This window comes from Arachis ipaensis, chromosome B6 (assembly GCF_059453495.1).
Source record: "Arachis ipaensis isolate K30076 ecotype BB chromosome B6, ASM5945349v1, whole genome shotgun sequence".
In the NCBI taxonomy this organism is placed as follows: Eukaryota; Viridiplantae; Streptophyta; class Magnoliopsida; order Fabales; family Fabaceae; genus Arachis; species Arachis ipaensis.
The window spans coordinates 80,324,594-80,330,183 of record NC_142441.1 but is presented as its reverse complement, the minus strand read 5'-3'; positions in this window follow the sequence as shown (position 1 = coordinate 80,330,183).

Here is a 5,590-nt window from a genome sequence, read left to right as displayed (position 1 = left end):
CCACATATCTCCTTTCATCTCCTCTATTTTCTTCTTCTTCTACTACTTTCTTTCTTCTTTTCTCAAGGACGAGCAAACCTTCTAAGTTTGGTGTGGTAAAAGCATTGCTTTTTGTTTTTCCATAACCATTTATGGCACCTAAGGCCGGAGAAACCTCTAGAAAGAGGAAAGGAAAGGCAAAAGCTTCCACCTCCGAGTCATGGAAGATGGAGAGATTCATCTCATTTGTCACCTATGCAATTCAGCTGGAGTTGTCATAAAGGAAGACACCCTCATTGAAGAGGACAAGCCCATCACTAAAAAGAGGATGGAGCAAATAAGAGAGCCCACTTATGGACCTCAACAAGAGCATGAGGAAGTCCCTCATCAAGAAATCCCTGAAATGCCTCAAGGGATACATTTTCCTCCACACAACTATTGGGAGCAAATTAACACCTCCCTAGGAGAATTAAGTTCCAATATGGAGCAACTAGAAATAGAGCACCAAGAGCACTCCATTATTCTCCATGAAATTAGAGAGGATCAAAGAGCCATGAGGGAGGAGCAACAAAGGCAAGGAAGAGACATTGAGAAGCTCAAGCACTCCATAAGATCTTCAAGAGGAAGAACTAGCCGTCATCACTAAGGTGGACCCGTTCTTTAATTTCCTTGCTCTTTATTTTCTGTTTTTCGTTTATTATGCTTTATGTTTTATTTATGTTTGTGTCTTCATTACATGATCATTAGTATCTAGTGTCTATGTCTTAAAGCTATGAATGTCCTATGAATCTATCACCTTTCTTAAATGAAAAATGTTTTAACCACAAAAGAACAAGAAGTACATGATTTCGAATTCATCCTTGAAATTAGTTTAATTATTTTGATGTGGTGGCAATACTTTTTGTTTTCTGAATGAATTCTTGAACAGTGCATATTTTTGAATTTGTTGTTTATGAATGTTAAAATTGTTGGCTCTTGAAAGAATGATGAAAAAAGAGAAATGTTATTGATAAACCAAGCTGTCCCTAACCATGTGCTTGTGGCGTGAAGGTGTCAAGTAAAAAGCTTGAGACTGAGCGGTTAAAGTCTTGATCCAAAGCAAAAAGAGTGTACTTAAGAACCCTGGACACCTCTAATTGGGGACTCTAGCAAAGCTGAGTCACAATCTGAAAAGGTTCACCCAGTTATGTGTCTGTGGCATTTATGTATCCGGTGGTAATACTGGAAAACAAAGTGCTTAGGGCCACGACCAAGACTCATAAAGTAGCTGTGTTCAAGAATCAACAAACTGAACTAGGAGAATCAATAACACTATCCAAAATCTGAGTTCCTATAGATGCCAATCATTCTGAACTTCAAAGGATAAAGTGAGATGCCAAAACTGTTTAAAGGCAAAAAGCTACTAGTCCCGCTCATCTAATTGGAGCTAAGTTTCATTGATATTTTGGAATTTATAGTATATTCTCTTATTTTTATCCTATTTGATTTTAAGTTGCTTGGGGACAAGCAACAATTTAAGTTTGGTGTTGTGATGAGGGGATAATTTATACGCTTTTTGGCATTATTTTTAGGTAGTTTTTAGTATGTTTTGGTTAATTTTTATTATATTTTTATTAGTTTTCAAGCAAAATTCACATTTCTGGACTTTAATATGAGTTTGTGTGTTTTTCTGTGATTTCAGGTATTTTCTGGCTGAAATTGAGGGACCTGAGCAAAAATCTGATTCAGAGGCTGAAAAAGGACTGTAGATGCTGTTGGATTCTGACCTCCCTGCACTCAAAATGGATTTTCTAGAGCTACAGAAATCTAATTGGCGCGCTCTCAATTTCGTTGGAAATTAGACATCCAGGGCTTTCCAGAAATATATAATAGTCCATACTTTACCCGAGTTTTGACGATGCAAACTGGCGTTCAAACGCCAACTTCCTGCCCTATTCTGAAGTTAAACGCCAGAAACAGGTTACAAACCAGAGTTAAACGCCACAAACAGGCTGCAACCTGGCGTTTAACTCCAAGAGAAGTCTTTACACGTATAAAGCTCAATACTCAGCCCAAGCACATACCAAGTGGGCCCCAGAAGTGGATTTCTGCATCATTTACTTATCTCTGTAAACCCTAGTAACTAGTTTAGTATAAATTGGACTTTTTACTACTGTATTAGATGTCTTGGTCATTCTGGTTCCCTCTCTGGGGGCTGAAGCCAATGAACACCATTATCACTTATGTATTTTCAATGGTGGAGTTTCTACACCCCATAGACTAAGGTGTGGAGCTCTGTTGTTCCTCATGAATTAATGCAAAGCACTATTGTTTTTCTATTCAATTCAAGCTTATTCTTATTCTAAGATATTCATTCGCACCCAAGAACATGATGAATGTGATGATTATGTGACACTCATCACCATTCTCATCCATGAACGCGTGCCTGACAACCACTTCCGTTCTACATGAAAACAAGCTTGAATGTATATATACTAGCCTCTTCGTTCATGATCAGAGTCTTTGTGGTATAGGCTAGAATTTTTGGCGGCCATTCCTGAGATCCGGAAAGTCTAAACCTTGTCTGTGGTATTCCGAGTAGGATCTGGGATGGGATGATTGTGACGAGCTTCAAACTCGCGAGTGTTGGGCGTAGTGACAGATGCAAAAGGATCAATGGATCATATTCCAACATGATCGAGTAACGACAGATGATTAGCCGTGCGGTGACAGCACATTTGGACCATTTTCACTGAGAGGACGGACAGTAGCCATTGACATCGGTGATCCCCCAACATACAGCTTGCCATGGAAAGGAATATGAAGGATTGAATGAAGGCAGTATGAAAGCAGAGATTCAGAAGGAGCAAAGCATCTCCATACGCTTATCTGAAATTCTCACCAATGAAATACATAAGTATCTCTATCTTATTTTATGTTCTATTTATATTTTAATTCTTAAAACCTCATAACCATTTGAATCTGCCTGACTGAGATTTACAAGATGGCCATAGCTTGCTTCAAGCCGACAATCTCCGTGGGATCGACCCTTACTCACGTAAGGTTTATTACTTGGATGACCCAGTGCACTTGCTGGTTAGTTGTGTGGAGTTGTGACAAAGAAGTTGAGATTACATTCATGCGTACCAAGTTTTTGGCGCTATTTTAGAGATCACAATTTCGTGCACCATGAGGCATAGTCAAGTGATGAAGAATTTTGAAATGTAAAAATGGGAGGTGAGTTTGGACAATATCTCATGTGATTTGCTTGATCAATTTGTGGCTCTGGAACAAATCTCCATGGATTGGAGTCCTCAGAATTTGCAATTTCTTGGTGATACTCCCAGCCACCATTAGGATAATGACTTGAATCATTTTGTGGTGGTGAGAAATATCCAATATGATTCTCTTGCTCATCTTGTGGTTCTGAAGCATATCTCCATGGATTGGAGTGCTCAGTATCTGAAATTTCTTGGTGATATTCCCAGCCACTATTAGAGATTTGTGATGGTGGGTAATATCCGATAAAAGTTGTTTGATCACAAGATGAGTTAAACTCCAATTGAATTTTGTAAAACGGAACACCAATGAAAATTGAAATTGCTCATATCAGAGATGAGAATTTCTTAGTGTGGCAATAACACAAACACCTTGCTTATTAGCAGAGAATAAAAACAAAGAAAAAAATGCTTAATCTAGACTTCTCACCCACTTAATCATTGTTGATCTAATCAATCTCTGGCAACAGCGCCAAAAACTTGATGGGTGGAAGTCAAAATTTCACACAAAACTCACCGGCAAGTGTACCGGGTCACATCAAGTAGTAATAACTCACTTAGAGTGAGGTCGATCCCACAGGGATTGATGGATCAAGCAATTTTAGTGGGTGATTAGTTTAGTCAAGCTAACATTGGTGAATTTGATGAAATTGAAGCAATAGAATGTAAATTGCAGGAATAATAAATTGCAGGAAGTAAAGTGACTGAATCTTAAACAACAAGAAAAGTAAATTGGTAGAATCTTAAATGACAAGAAAGAAAAATTACATGAAATGTAATGGGGCTGGGTGCTGGAAATTAAAGAAAGCAATGAAGCAAGCAATCAAAGAGATCTTGAGAACAAGTGACAGGAAATTTAAAGTGCAGAAAAATTAAATTCAGATCACAATAGCTCAAATGTAAAGTGCATAGGAACAAAAGTGCAGGAAAGTAAATTGGGAGCAATAGGAACAGAAAGTAAAAATTTCAGAGAAGGAAATTATAGCAAAAAAGTAAACCAGCAAGAAGACTTAGATCAATTCTCAAATCTCAAAGAGAAATTAACAATTTCTCTTGAAATAGCAAAAACAGAAAGAAAGCCAAGAGCTCAATTGCTCTCTCGATCAAAACAGAAAGAAAATTACAGAAGAAGGAATTTGAAACTTGCATAAGCCAACTTGAATTCAATACCTGAAATGAAAAAGTGCAGAAAAATAAAAGTGTTTCAAAAAGAATTCTCTATTCTACTCTACTCCTATTGCTCTCTAGCAGAGCCAGCCTCCCTAATGAAATGAAACAGATGCCTTTTTATAGGCTCTACAAAAAATGAAAATGAAATTGAAATTGAAATCAAATTATAAATTAAATGAAATTCCTAATCTAGCTTGTTCTTGTGCCTTTGAATCATGTCAATAGGAAGAGCGTTGCGTTTACTAACACAACGTAGCGCTATGGGCGCTGTTTGGAGGCCAAACTTAGCGCCTGCTTCTGAGGCCCATCCTTGAGGTTCACCCCATACTATTATATATCGTTGGAAAGATCCGGATGTCTACTTTTCAATGCAATTGAGAGCACATCATTACAACCTCTACAGCTCAAGTTATCCTCCTTGGAAGGTGAAGAGGTCAGCTGGCCTTACTGCAGGTTGATACCATGTTCATCTATGCACTTTCGGGGCAGTTTTCTCCCTCAGATTTAGTGTCCACCATGAAGTGTCATATATTCATGGAAATATCTAGATGTCTACTTTCCAATGCCACTAAAATCACCTCATTTGGAGTTTTGCAGCTCGAGTTATTCTTGTTGGAGTGAAAAGAGGTCAGGGTTGCAAATCCTCTTTGCTCCTTTTGAGCTTAATTGAGCTTAATTTGTGCTTCTTTGCTTCTTTTTCTACTTATTTCCTACAAAGTTTATCAAACCAAAAGATCAAAGAAATATAACATTTAAGCACAAAAGCATTCAATATTTAAGCACAAATCATCAATTTCTTGTATGAAAAAAGCATAGAAAAACATGACATGATGACATGTCATTAATACGCCACCCTGTGACTGTCCTTTTTGGGATCAGTGCATTTTTTTCATTGTGAACCACTGTCATTCCTCCCTTCTTAGGAAAAACCTGGACAAGGCTCACCCATGGGCTGTCAGAAATGGGATAAATAATCCCAGCCTCATAGAGTTTAGTGACCTTCTGTACTACTTCCTTCATGGCTGGATTCAATCGCCTTTGTGGTTGTACAACTGGTTTGGCATTATCCTCCAGTAGGATTTTATGCATGCATCGGGTAGGGCTAATGCCCTTAAGGTCACTTATAGTCCACCCAAGGGCGGTCCTATGTGTTTTAAGCACCTGAATTAGTGCTTCTTCTTCCT